The sequence below is a fragment of the Bos grunniens genome, chromosome 3 (assembly GCF_055505025.1).
Source record: "Bos grunniens cultivar Pamir isolate PY7600 chromosome 3, Bosgru_T2T1.0, whole genome shotgun sequence".
In the NCBI taxonomy this organism is placed as follows: Eukaryota; Metazoa; Chordata; class Mammalia; order Artiodactyla; family Bovidae; genus Bos; species Bos grunniens.
Genome location: NC_141167.1, coordinates 96,792,655 through 96,807,914, shown reverse-complemented (window position 1 = coordinate 96,807,914; position 15,260 = coordinate 96,792,655). Strand labels below are relative to the sequence as shown.

Here is a 15,260-nt window from a genome sequence, read left to right as displayed (position 1 = left end):
TAAAAATTGCACAGAATATACTTTACTATAAAAATGTTCATTCTTTAGTTGAAATTAAAATTTAATTGGGTGCCTTGCATTTTTATTTGTTAAATCTAGCAACCTGACTAGAAGGTCAAAATTTGAGTCATATGTTTAATCACCCAGCAGCCTCCACTGTGGAATAATCACCATGCCTGGCATTGCCACAACCCTCTTTCAATTGACCCACAATGATGGGAAAGTCTACAAGTTGTCAAATCTGTCTTCACCTGCCCCACCAAATCTCAGGAGTTCCAGTTCTTATCTCTGTGTTTCTCTGGGACATGGACTTACTGATTCTTTGGAATACTCTCAAGTTGGCACTTAGCCCTTCAGTTCCCTGAAGTTGATGGTCAGTCTAAAAAAGAAACATTTATTTGGTTGTCAAGGGCAAGTAAGGATTTTACCTTCTAGGCAAGCCCTCCAGTATTTATCGCACTGTCTCTGCACTTGTAGTATATTATTAGCCTTTTATGCCTTCTCTGTCACCTGTTGAAATGAGAACGCAAGGTCTCTGGGCCTCTGCAGCCCTTTCCCTTACATTAACTTAAGTCACACCAGATGTGGGCCTTTACCTCGTAGGAAGACTAATTGATTTCACTAGTTACAATACTTCTATTGTTTTATTTTTTAAACACAAATAAACACTATAGTGGATTTGCTCTTCTTTCCCCTTTTCTACTTTTGCCAAAAGAGTCAAAGATTATTCAATTAAAGGCATCTAGAAAGTGTGACAAAGAAATCTATTGGTGGAATATATCTACTGTTAAAGGGAAAGAAAAGAGAAGAAAGGAGGAAGACGATAAAGGATTGCAGGGAAGAGGGAAGGAAGCCTCTCAGGGACCAGCAGTAACTCTGATGGATGGCTGGTGTGGGTAAGACGTTATTATTTGTTATGTGAGTGTAGGGAGATGGCAGCCGAGCTGAGCAATACACCTGCTGGGCTCCAAGAAGCCAAAACAGCTGCACACATTGATTTAGAAGCTTGCTACTTGGGGCTCCAGGAACGAATCAAGCGACAGCTCATAAAAAAAGAGGGTTTTATGATTTTCCCCCCTCTTTCTGTAAGCAAACGGCCACATCATATGTTTTCCTAACACGGTCATAACTCAAAATTAAATCCCAGCCCAAGGTGTCAGCCTGGTGCCATGTCAGGATTGTAACGGCTTGTTTTAGAGGTTGTCATGGAGATGATGGAGAAAGGATGGGGGGTATGCTTTTGGAGGTGGGAAAGGGTACAAAGCACTCTTTGCTTCAGTGTGGCTTAGGCACTTAAGAACAATTAGCGATTAGCGTAGGGTTTTGTTTTAAAGAAGCGAGTTAACTAGCAGTGTTTAGTTGGTGATTTTATGCTACTTAAAAGCTCAATTCATAGTTGTTAAAATGGAAAGCACTGTCCCACGAGGGAGCTACCCCAGCCAGAAGGAGTGAGTTGTGGTCCATGTGCTGCCAAGGTAAGGTTCTTAGAGGCAGTCTGTCTGCCTCACATTCCGAATCTTGTTACTGATTACACAAAATGGAGTGGAATCAAAATACTCTTGGTTAATGCTGAATGAAAGTGTTTGGTCATAAAGAAAAAAAAGAAGCTTTCTAAAAGGGCTTTGAGATTTCTTCAGAGTTATAGTGTGAATATCCAAGGCCAAAGTGCTATGGACCCCAATGATGTTAGATACATCTCCATGGAATGCTCACCCCAAAGGTGATGAGAGTCTGTAGCACTGTCAGATAAGCTCTTATGTAGCATTTGATAGTATCATGGATTTTATTTATTTATCAGGTAGTTACTGAGCATTAGACATCTTAAAAATGGTATAATGAATAGTCACAAATGAACAAAGAATAAATAAATGTAAACTACGATTTTATACTTCACTACTAATAGTTCTATTAACAGTACAATCACAGCAAAAAGAATAAAATAATGCTGTTCTTCCAAAGCCCAAATCTGCATAATCCCCAAGATTCAGACACTAGTGAAGACTCTTACTTTGACATTTTTGCTTGCAGAGAAGTCATTTGTCAATTTGCTCTCTGCCGTTACTTGAAAGTCACCACAGCTCTAGTTAAACTACCTCCTGAATTCTCATTTGGCATCTGCAGCTGCCTATCATACATTTCACATAAATTCCATAGTTTTAAAACTAATTATTCTCTTTCTTCTTCTCTAAATAATTTTTATCTTGGTTTTCTGCTTTTTATTATGATACATCATTAATCTTAGTCATTGAAATTCAAAATATCAGATATAACTTTGGTTTCCTTTCTAGATCCAAATGGATACCACATACCACCCTTCCTTCTTGCACAATGTCCCTCAAGTCTATAACTTCCTGCACACTTCTGCTGTTATTTCCTAATTCAGTCCCATGGTTCCTCATGTGTCAGCTGCAGCCATTGCTTCCATTCAACCTCTTGTCCTTTAGTCTCTAAGCTCTCTTTCCATCCAGCAGTTACAACACACCTGGCACCTTGCTGCCAAGGTAAATTTCCCCAAATACGACTGCTTCCAAAAGCTCCAGTTACTCCTTAATTTCCCACAGAATAAAATTCACGTATTGTCATATGACATTTAGGGATCAATCTTGCTTTTATAGCTCCATTTCCTACTGATAACATATAAATATTCTGTATTAGCAAAAATAACATTGAATAATAAGTAAAATAAATTGATGTATCTATCACTATACTGCACATTTACATGTACTTTTCTTCTATTTTTACAGTATTCCTATGAGGTAGGTATGGTTAATATGTTTTCAGATGATAATATTAAAGCACAGAGAAGTTATGTATCCTGCTCAAGGTCACCAATGAAACAGCTGGAATCTGACCTATGCAGGAGATTCGGACCCCAAATGGTCTTAGAAACTGTACCATTACCTCTTCACAACAGCTTATTCTGCCTCCTGAAGAAAACTTGTGCTCTCCTACATCACTGTCTTGGCTTGATTACTTTTCTTTTTCCTGATGACCTCTTGCCTCCTCTTCTTAACATAATATGGAGCATTTTTGAAGTTCTATTCAAATGCCTACTTGTCCATTTAACACATGTGCTCCCAAAGAATTCTCTTTCCTCAGAATTACTGTAGAGTCCACCATCTCCACCATTCACGCCTGATCAGATATTCACATGTCTTATTCTTCTCTGGACTCCCCTCACTACCTGGCATGGTAACTTCCTCAGCTGGCAGAATCAAGGATTCTGAAATGAATTGTATCAGGGTCACCTTTCAAACCTTAATTCTTTGTCCTCTCTCCTGGTATTAAAACTTGTTTCTGCATCCCTTTACTTTTTAAAAATAATTTTCAACCCTTGGGCTGTGGTTTGACTCCTTGAAACTATGCATACTCTCCTTTCTCCTAAACTCCTGGGAATTATGGAGGGGGAAGGCATTGGGTCTAATAGTAGAGCAGATGACATCAGACTTCGGGGCCATTATATTAGCCTATTCAGCACTACACCCCTTCCTTTGGTAGCCTTTCAAGATGGCAGACTATCTCCTGCTTCCTCTGCTAGTCCTGAATCTCCCTGCTCAATGCTTTTGCTAGAGTGGCCTCCTTGGGCAGAGCTGCATACTTAAAACTTAACCTCAGCCATTCCCAGGTCAATGTCCCTCAGTAGTAACATATTTCCTGAGAGACTTTGCTAGTACCCTTTGGGAAAACAATCAAATAGCGAATACTTAGATTTTAATGACTTAAAAGGTTCTACCTCTTTCATGAATACCAAGATATTTGTTTAAGTGTGTTTCTCTTTCAGCCTAAAGGAGAGAATTTCTAATGGTGTGACATTTCAGACTTTATAGTGGAAGGGAAAACAGGGAGTTGTGTGTGTAGCAGGGAAGACATTTCTGCATCATTGAGTCATATAAGTCCTTTGCCATATGAAACGATAACACTGAAAATGAGCATTCATGGCTTGACAATGCAGGAAAGTAAATCATACAAATATGAGAGTTGCCAGAATCCAAAGTTAGTACAAACACTTTGTCAACTATTAAGTGCTTCCTCTACTGAAGAACAGCTGCTTCTAATACATACTAGGAATCGTAAAGTTTGAAAGAGATTGAGAATGTGAATCATATCTGTGATATGAAGGGAATGTGCATCTCAGAAAAGCTGAGGAAGGATACTGGATTCTAGCAGTGATAGGGAAGGAAGAACATTTACCAGTCCTTACCATAATGTGTCTAATCACTGACCATCATCAGTTAAGTTGGTAATGGTTCTGGGAGAGATGACATGCTAAACCACCCTTAAGTCCAAAAAATAGAAAATGATTTTATGAACAACAAGGACAAAATTTAGCTACCCATCAGATTACTGAGGGATTAGGTATGAAATGGGAAAGTTCTGTTAAGAATAGGAGGAAAAGGAAGGTTTGTTTACCTCTGGTGTTGCCAGGAAAGCCTGGTTCTGGGACAGTTCATTGTATGGTGGGCAGTGACCAAAACAGCAAAGGAACATGGAGAGTCTGGGAAGGAAGAAACCATGGGAGATGGTTGCAGGAACAACATGGTGACGAAGTCCAAAGACATATTTCCTCTAGTTTACTCCCTTCGTTAAATGAATCACTTGGGCAATAAAGCTTCAGGTAATTTAAGCAGATTACATATGGTATATCCTGAACCACAGATCACGTAATTGTGAGCAATTAAGTCTGCTATTTTAGTGCAGTCTGTGGGCTCAGCTGAATATTTCTATAATTAGTTGTAGACAAGGTGATATACTATCTCTAGGTTTTTTTGTTTCCTCAATTGTGAAATATGAATATGACCATAGAAATTTATAAGTAATTGACACAAAGTATTTGACAGCATTTTACACATATACTAAATGCTACATAAGAGAGCTGTATTTCTAGTAATATGTTATTAAGTATTTCCTGATGAAGATTGAATTTTCCCAGAGGATACTCCTAAAATTAATCTGCTCTATGAATAAAATTATTAAGCTGTATGTCTGTGTGGCAGCTACAAGGCTGCCAGATTAAGTTTATTGATGAGTTGTTTTCATTACATCCATGACTCCCTCCAATTATAAACATTTTATTATTCTGTAGTTTAAGAGGCCTATATACCATGGGGACATTTTTAAAGCATTCCATCATCTTTTCTTAAAGCTTTATCTCCCATTAGTAATAAAATGAAGCCTACAGTTTCAAAGGTCCAGCTCAAGAATTTTCAATCTCTGCTTTTTATTCATCCATCAAACATACATAAAATGTCTATCATATGTCAAGATTTGAGCTATGTACTGATAATAAAATCTGCTAATTACTTTATTACATACAGTCCTAGGTACAGATATTTACCATCTGGCTTTCTTCGTCTGACTAAGTCCTATATAGGACCATTGCATAACTTTAATAGTTTACAAATTCCTGGGAATTTTATTCTGCCATCAAATGTTAAATTAAAAAACAGTTTGTGACTCTATATATGTGTGTATGTATATACATACACACATATAAAGTGTATCACACACATATATAAAGTATATATAGATATATTTTCTTTAAAGAATAATAATTTAAAAATACATACCTATTACTCAACTTAAAAATAAATTTATTTCACAAGAAAAGCCAACACAAGCAAAGCAAACCATCAGCACAATGAAAAGGCAACCTCATGAATGGGAAAAGATATTTGCTGCCAGTGTCAATTTCCCCAATTACAACATGTTTCCAAAAGTTCCAATCATGCCCTCCTTTACCACAGAATAAAATTCACATACTGTTATCTGTTGCCTAAGGAATGGTCTTGCCTTTACAGCTCCATTTCCTACTGATAACAAATATAAATATCCTGTATTAGCAAAAGTAACATTAAATAACAGTAAATAAAATATATCTTATGGAGTGGGAGAAAATATATACATACCGCATAACCAATATGGGGTTAATATCAAGATATATAAGGAACTGTTGTAACTTAATAGCAGCAAAAAAAAAAAAAAAACCTAAATAACCCAGTTTAAAAATGGGCAAATGACTTAAATAGACATTTTTTCCACAAAAGATATACAAATGACCAACATGTATATGAAAAAGTGTTCAACATCACTCTTTATCAGGAAATGCAAGTCAAACTACAATGAGATATCAGCCCACATCTGTCAGAATGTCTATTATCAAAAAGATAAGAGATAACAAATGCTAGAAAGGATGCAGAGAAAAGGGTACCCTTTTGCACTGTTTTAGGGAACTGGCACAGACACTATGGAAAATGGTATGGAGACTCCTCAAGAAATTAAAAATGGAACTCCCACGTGATCCAGGAATATACCCATTTCTGGGTATATATCCAGAAGAAATGAAAAGAGGATTCTAAGGAGTTATCTGCATTCCCATGTTCACGGCAACTTTATTACAACAGCCAAGATATGAAAACAGATTGTGTCCATCAATGGAAGATGTGTACTTAGGACTGGAATAGCTATGTTGCAGGGTATGTACTCTTTTAGCTTTGGATGATGCTGAATTATGTCCTATAGTGTTTGAACTAAACTACACTGCTACCACGGTATATGAGGTCTCAGTTTTCTAAAGACTTGTCAAAGTAAGTGTCATCTTAATTTTTTAAAAAATTTTGTTGGAGTATAGCTGCTTTACAATGTTGTGTTCATTTGTACTGTACAGCGAAGTGAATCATCTATATGTATACATATATTCCCTCTTCTGGATTTCCTTCCCATTTAGGTCACCATGGAGAATAGAGTTCCCTGTGCTATACACTATGTTCTAATTAGTTCTCTATTTTATACATAGTATCAATAGCATAAATATGTCAATCCCAATCTCCCAATCCATCCCACCTCCCCCTTGCCCTCTTGGGATTCATGTTTGTTCTCTACATCTGAGTCCCTATTTTTGCTTTGTGAATAATATGGTCTATACCAATTTTTTCAGACTCCACATGTAGTTCTCTTTCTTACTTCACTTTGTGTAACAGTCCTATGTCCATCCATGTTTCTAAAAATGACCCAATTTCAGTCCTTTTTATGGCTGAGTAATATTCCATTGTATATATGTACCACATCTTCTTTATTCATTCCTCTGTTTATGACATTTAGGTTGTCTCCACATCCTGACTATTATAAATAGTGCTACATTTGGGGGGCATGCATCTTTCTGAAGCATCACTATGAACAAAGCTAGTGGAGGTGATGGAATTCCAGTTGGGCTAACTCAAATCCTAAAAGATGATGCTGTGAAAGTGCTACACTCAATCACTCAATATGCCAGCAAATTTGGAAAACTCAGCAGTGGCCACAGGACTTGAAAATGTCAGTTTTCATTCCAATCTCAAAGAAAGGCAATGCCAAAGAATGCTCAACCTACTGCACAATTGCACTCATTTCACATTCTGCTGCTGCCGCTGCTAAGTCACTTCAGTTGTGTCCGACTCTGTGTGACCACATGGATGGCAGCCCACCAGGCTCCACCGTCCCTGGGATTCTCCAGGCAAGAACACTGGAGTGAGTTGCCATTTCCTTCTCCAATGCATGAAAGTGAAAAGTGAAAGTGAAGTTGCTCAGTCATGTCTGACTCTTAGCAACCCCATGGACTGCAGCCTACCAGGCTCCTCCATCCATGGGATTTTTCCAGGCAAGAGTACTGGAGTGGGGTGCCATTACCTTCTCTGATTGCTAGTAATACTCAAAATTCTCCAAGCCAGGCTTCAGCAGTACGTTCACTGTGAACTTCCAGATGTTCAAGTTGGTTTTAGAAAAGGCAGAGATCAAACTGCCGACATCCACTTGATCATCGAAAAAGCAAGAGAGTTCCAGAAAAATATCTACTTCTACTTTATTGATTATGCCAAAGCCTTTGACTGTGTGGCATGACAAACTGAAAAATTCTTAATGAGATGGTAATACCAGACCACCTGACCTGCCTCTTGAGAAATCTGTATGCAGGTCAGGAAGCAACAGTTAGAATTGGACATGGAACAAAAGACTGGTTCCAAATAGGGAAAGGAGTATGTCAAGGCTGTATATTGTCACACTACTTATTTAACTTATATGCAGAGTACATCATGAGAAATGCTGGGCTGGATGAAGCTCAAGCTGGAATCATATTGCCAGAGGAAATATCAATAACCTCAGATATGCAGATGACACCACCCTTATGGCAGAAAGCGAAGAAAAACTAAAGAGTCTCTTGATGAAAGTGAAAGAGGAGAGTGAAAAAGTTGGCTTAAAACTCAACATTCAGAAAACAAAGATCATGGCATCTGGTCCCATCACTTAATGGCAAATAGATGGCGAAACAGTTGAAACAGTGACAGACTTTATTTTGGGGCGCTCCAAAATCACTGCAGATGGTGACTGCAGCCATGAAATTAAAAGATGCTTGCTCCTTGGAAGAAAAGTTATCACCAACATAGACAGCATATTAAAAAGCAGAGACATTACTTTGCCAACAAAGGTCCATCTAGTCAAAGCTATGGTTTTTCCAGTAGTCTTCTATGGATGTTGAGAGCTGGACTATAAAGAAAGCTGAGCGCCAAAGAATTGATGCTTTTGAACTATGGTGTTGGAGAAGACTCTTGAGAGTCCCTTGGACTGCAAGGAGATCAAACCAGTCCATCCTAAAGGAAATCAATCCTGAATATTCATTGGAAGGGCTGATGCTGATGCTGAAACTCCCAAGACTTTGGCCACCTGATGCGAAGAAGTGACTCATTGGAAAAGACCCTGATGCTGGGAAAGATTGAAGGCGGGAGGAGAAGGGGACGACAGAGGATGAGATGATTGGATGGCATCACCGACTCAACGGACATGAGTTTGAGTAAACTCTGGGAGTTGGTGATGGACAGGGAGTCCTGACATGCTGTAGTCCATGGGCTTGCAAAGAGTTGGACACGACTGAGCAACTGAACTGAACGGTCTTTCTGAATTATGGTTTTTCTCTGGGTATATGTCCAGTAGTGGAACTGCTGGGTCACATGGTATATTTTAAGTTTTTTTTAAGGAACCTCCAAACTGTTGTCTCTAGTGGCTGTATCAATTTATATTCCTATCAACCGTGCAAACATTTACTGGCTTCAAACAATACATATTTAGTCACATCTCTGAGCTGGGCAGTTCTGCTTGTCTCCTGTCTGATCACTCATGTGACTGGATACTTATCAGTCTAGAGGATCTCTACCACTTTCCTGAATTTATCTTATTGTTTATAGTTTTTTAAAAATGTATTATCTTGGATTTTACTATTTTTCCTCCTTTCTAATTTTTACATTTCAAGTTTCTTTCTATTGCCTCACTGAGTTTTATACTATCTCCAATGTTAAATAATGGTGATGATAATGGACTTCCTCCTCTGTTCTTTGTTTTAAAAATGAACACTTCATGAATCTGCATGTCATCCTTGCATAGGAGCCATAGCTGACCTCTGTACTGTTTGAATTTTAGTAATGTACTGCTGAAATGAATATTCCTCTCTTCTTTTTAAAAACAGATTCATTGGGAGGAGCTAAGATGGTGGAGGAGTAGGATGGGGAGGACACTTTCTCCCCCACAAATTCATCAAAAGAACATTTAAACGCCGAGTAAATTCCACAAAACAACTTCTGAAAGCCGGCAGAGGACATCAGGCACCCAGAAAAGCAACCCAAGTCTTCGAAAGGAGGTAGGGAAAAATATAAAAGACAAAAAAAGGGACAAAAGACTCCCGGGAAGGGAGTTTTAAAAAGAGAGAAGTTTCCAAACACCAGGAAACCTTCTCACTGCCGAATCTGCGCCGAGCCTTGGAAGCACAGAGGGCAACATAACAGAGAGGAAAAATAAATAATTAAAACCCGCACATTGTGAGCCCTATGGTAACTCCCCCAGCGGAGAAGCAGCGCAGACGCCTGCATACGCCATTAGCAAGCGGGGGCTGGGCAGGGAGGCGCCGCGCAGGCTGCATCGCAAGAATCTGGCCTGAATACCCCGAGCACTATCTAAGTGAAATAATTTGGGCTAGCAAACCAGACTGTGGGATATCTACCACGCAAAAAGCCAGCCCTAACCTATGACACCGCCAGGCCCGCGCACGGAATAAAGGACTGAACGGAGATAGCCGGTGGCAGACCATCCCCCTCCGGTGATAGGCAGCCAGAGCCGGAAGGGGACAATCGCAGCCCCAGAGAGACATTATCTATAAAACTGTAAGCAGGCTTCTTTGCTAACTAAAACTTCTTGGGGGTCTGGACGGTCAACATCTGCCTGAGAAGGTGTGCCGGTACACAACTAGATAACCGAGCGGCGGGGAGGCGATAAGTCGCAGCAATTGTGCACGCAAAACACCTCATCACCTAAGCTGCTTGGATCTGGGAAGGGCACAAAACGCAGGCCCAACTGAGAGTCTGCGCCTCTGAGGACTACCCGAGTGCCTGAACCTGAGCAGCTTGGACCTGGGAAGTACAGGCAGCCCAGGGCAGGCCACGGATGGTTTGCAGCGGAGCAACCTAGAGCCTGAGCAGCGTGGGCAGAGAGGCTACACGCGCCGTGAACTGGGGGCAGACCCAGTGTGACTGAGGCACTGCGAGCACACACCAGTGTTATTTGTTTGCAGCATCCCTCCCTACCTCCCCTCAGTGCGACTGAACAAGTGAGCCTATAAAAAAAAAAAAAAAATTTAAGTCCTCTGTTATTCCTTTAATTTCCACTTTTATAACCGATTACTTTGCAAAAAAAAAAAAAAAAAAAAAAAGAAGACCCTATTTTTTTTTTAAAGCAAACTTCATATATATTTTTTTAAATAATTTTTTGACCTTTTTTTTTCTTTTTCCTTCTTTTCTTTAACATTGTATTTTTTAAATTCCAAACTCTACTCTAGATTTTTAATTTTAGCTTTTTAGTATTTGTTATCAATTTTGTACCTATAGTTTTTTTTTGTTTTTGTTTTTATATAATTTCTGTGACCCTTTTTTATTTTTTCTTTTTCTCTGTTTCTTTCTCTTCTTCTTTTAAATAACATTGTATATCTGAAATTCCAAACTCTATTCTAGATTTTTAATTTATGCTTTTTGGTATTTCTTATCAATTTTGTACCTGTATTTTTTTTTATATATATATAATTTATGTGACCTTGTTTGTTCTTGATTGTTTTTTTTCTCTCTCTCTTTCTTTTTCTTTTTCTAACATTGTATTTTTGAAATTCCAAACTCTACTCTAGATTTTTAACTTTTGCTTTTTGGTATTAGTTATCAATTTTGTACCTATATTTTCTTTATAATTTTTGCGACCTTGTTTGTTTTTGTTTGTTTTTTCTCTCTTTCTTTTCCTTCTTCTTTTCTTTAACATTGTATTTTTGAAATTCCAAACTCTACTCTAGATTTTAAATTTTTGCTTTTATGTGTTTGTTACCAATTTTGTACCTTTAAGAACCCAATCTTCAGTACCCATTTTTCAGTAGGGAGCGAGATTACTGGCTTAACTGCTCTCTCTCCCTTTGGACTCTCCTTTTTCTCCACTACGTCGCCTGTGTCTCCTCCCTAACCCCTCTCTACTCTACCCAACTCTGTGAATTTCTGTGTGTTCCAGATGGTGGAGAACACTTAGGGAACTGATTAATGGCTGGATCTGTCTCCCTCCTTTTCATTCCTCCCATTTATCCTCCTGGCCACCTATGCCACCTTCTTCCTTCTTCTCTTCTCTGTATAACTCTGTGAACAACTCTGAGCGGTCCAGTTGTGAAGTGCACATAAGGAAGAGATTACTGCATAGCCCACTCTCTCCTCTGTTGACTCCACCTCATCTCATTCGGGTCACCTCTAACTCCCTCCTCACTCTTCTCTTCTCCATATAATGCTGTAAACCTCTCTGGGCGAAACAAGTTTCAGGGCAAGACATACCAAGCAAATTCTCTAGCAGCAAGGAACACAGCCCTGAGCTACAAGATACAGGCAGCCCAAAGTCACCCCAAAACCATAGACATCCCATAACTCATTACTGGACATTTCATTGCACTTCAGAGAGAAGAAATACAGCTCCACTCACCAGAACACCGACACAAGCTTCCCTAACCAAGAAACCTTGACAAGCCACCTGTACAAACCCACACACAGTGAGGAAATGCCACAATAAAGAGAACTCCACAAACTGCCAGAATACAGAAAGGACACCCCAAACTCAGCAATTTAAACAAGATGAAGAGACAGAGGAATACCCAGCAGATAAAGGAACAGGATAAAAGCCCACCAAACCAAACTAAAGAGGAAGAGATAGGGAATCTACCTGATAAAGAATTCCGAATAATGATAGTGAAATTGATCTAAAATCTTGAAATCAAAATGGAATCACAGATAAATAGCTTGGAGACTAAGATCGAGAAGATGCAAGAAAGGTTTAACAAGGACCTAGAAGAAATAAAAGAGAGTCAATATAAAATGAATAATGTAATAAATGAAATTAAAAACACTCTGGAGGCAACAAATAGTAGAATAACAGAGGCAGAAGATAGGGTTAGTGAATTAGAAGATAGAATGGTAGAAATAAATGAATCAGAGAGGATAAAAGAAAAACGAATTAAAAGAAATGACAATCTCAGAGACCTCCAGGACAATATTAAACCCTACAACATTCGAATCATAGGGGTCCCAGAAGAAGAAGACAAAAAGAAAGACCATGAGAAAATACTTGAGGAGATAATAGTTGAAAACTTCCCTAAAATGGGGAAGGAAATAATCACCCAAGTCCAAGAAACCCAGAGAGTCCCAAACAGGATAAACCCAAGGAGAAACACCCCAAGACACATATTAATCAAATTAACAAAGATCAAACACAAAGAACAAATATTAAAAGCAGCAAGGGAAAAACAACAAATAACACACAAGGGAATTCCCATAAGGATAACAGCTGATCTTTCAATAGAAACTCTTCAAGCCAGGAGGGAATGGCAAGACATACTTAAAGTGATGAAAGAAAATAACCTACTGCCCAGATTATTGTACCCAGCAAGGATCTCATTCAAGTATGAAGGAGAAATCAAAAGCTTCTCAGACAAGCAAAAGTTGAGAGAATTCAGCACCACCAAACCAGCTCTCCAACAAATACTAAAGGATATTCTCTAGACAGGAAACACAAAAACAGTGTATAAACTCAAACCCAAAACAATAAAGTAAATGGCAACGGGATCATACTTATCAGTAATTACCTTAAATGTAAATGGGTTGAATGCCCCAACCAAAAGACAAAGACTGGCTGAATGGATACAAAAACAAGACCCCTACATATGTTGTCTACAAGAGACCCACCTCAAAACAGGGGACACATACAGACTGAAAGTGAAGGGCTGGAAAAAGATTTTCCATGCAAATAGGGACCAAAAGAAAGCAGGAGTAGCAATACTTATATCAGATAAAATAGACTTTAAAACAAAGGCTGTGAAAAGAGACAAAGATGGTCACTACCTAATGATCAAAGGATCAATCCAAGAAGAAGATATAACAATTATAAATATATATGCACCCAACACGGGAGCGCCACAATATGTAAGACAAATGCTAACAAGTATGAAAGGAGAAATTAACAATAACACAATAATAGTGGGAGACTTTAATACCCCACTCACACCTATGGATAGATCAACTAAACAGAAAATTAACAAGGAAACACAAACGTTAAATGATACAATAGACCAGTTAGACCTAATTGATATCTATAGGACATTTCATCCCAAAACAATGAATTACACCTTTTTCTCAAGCGGACATGGAACCTTCTCCAGGATAGATCACATCCTGGGCCATAAATCTAGCCTTGGTAAATTCAAAAAAATAGAAATCATTCCAAGCATCTTTTCTGACCACAATGCAGTAAGATTAGATCTCAATTACAGGAGAGAAACTATTAAAAATTCCAACATATGGAGGCTGAACAACACCCTGCTGAATAACCAACAAACCACAGAAGAAATCAAAAAAGAAATCAAAATTTGCATAGAAACTAATGAAAATGAAAACACAACAACTCAAAACCTGTGGGACACTTTAAAAGCAATCCTAAGGGGAAAGTTCATAGCAATACAGGCATTCCTAAAGAAACAAGAAAAAAGTCAAATAAATAACCTAACCCTACACCTAAAGCAACTAGAAAAGGAAGAAATGAAGAACCCCAGGGTTAGTAGAAGGAAAGAAATCTTAAAAATTAGGGCAGAAATAAATGCAAAAGAAACAAAAGAGAACATAGCAAAAATCAACAAAACCAAAAGCTGGTTCTTTGAAAGGATAAATAAAATTGACAAACCATTAGCCAGACTCATCAAGAAACAAAGGGAGAAAAATCAAATCAATAAAATTAGAAATGAAAATGGAGAGATCACAACAGACAACACAGAAATACAAAGGACCATAAGAGACTACTATCAACAATTATATGCCAATAAAATGGACAATGTGGAAGAAATGGACAAATTCTTAGAAAAGTACAACTTTCCAAAACTGGACCAGGAAGAAATAGAAAATCTTAACAGACCCATCACAAGCACGGAAATTGAAACTGTAATAAAAAATCTTCCAGCAAACAAAAGCCCAGGTCCAGACGGCTTCACAGCTGAATTCTACCAAAACTTTAGAGAAGAGCTAACACCTATCCTGCTCAAACTCTTCCAGAAAATTGCAGAGGAAGGTAAACTTCCAAACTCATTCTATGAGGCCACCATCACCCTAATACCAAAACCTGACAAAGATCCCACAAAAAAAGAAAACTACAGGCCAATATCACTGATGAACATAGATGCAAAAATCCTTAACAAAATTCTAGCAATCAGAATCCAACAACACATTAAAAAGATCATACACCATGACCAAGTGGGCTTTATCCCAGGGATGCAAGGATTCTTCAATATCCACAAATCAATCAATGTTATACACCACATTAACAAATTGAAAAACAAAAACCATATGATTATCTCAATAGATGCAGAGAAAGCCTTGAAAAAATTCAACACCCATTTATGATAAGAACTCTCCAGAAAGCAGGAATAGAAGGAACATACCTCAACATGATAAAAGCTATATATGACAAACCCACAGCAAACATTATCCTCAATGGTGAAAAATTGAAAGCATTTCCTCTAAAGTCAGGAACAAGACAAGGGTGCCCACTTTCACCATTACTATTCAACATAGTTTTGGAAGTTTTGGCCACAGCAATCAGAGCAGAAAAAGAAATAAAAGGAATCCAAATTGGAAAAGAAGAAGTAAAACTCTCACTGTTTGCAGATGACATGATCCTTTACATAGAAA

General features: G+C 38.3%; 1 long non-coding RNA gene and 1 other non-coding gene across 6 annotated transcripts; one reads left to right on the top strand and one right to left on the bottom strand.

The window, feature by feature from the left end:
* The first annotated feature begins 628 nt into the window (after nt 1-628).
* On the top strand, nt 629-10,726 carry LOC147376179 (uncharacterized). 5 transcript variants are annotated; one of them, XR_015160812.1, is made up of 4 exons: nt 630-896; nt 1,385-1,475; nt 6,227-6,473; nt 9,488-10,726. It is a non-coding gene; the product is annotated as an uncharacterized LOC147376179 (long non-coding RNA). The 5 variants fall into 5 exon arrangements; XR_015160814.1 differs by lacking the exon at nt 6,227-6,473 and having other exon boundaries at nt 629-896; XR_015160815.1 differs by lacking the exon at nt 1,385-1,475 and having other exon boundaries at nt 632-896.
* LOC147376180 (U6 spliceosomal RNA) lies at nt 9,361-9,463 on the bottom strand. Its single transcript, XR_015161705.1, has one exon. It is a non-coding gene; the product is annotated as a U6 spliceosomal RNA (small nuclear RNA).
* Nucleotides 10,727-15,260: the final 4,534 nt, after the last annotated feature.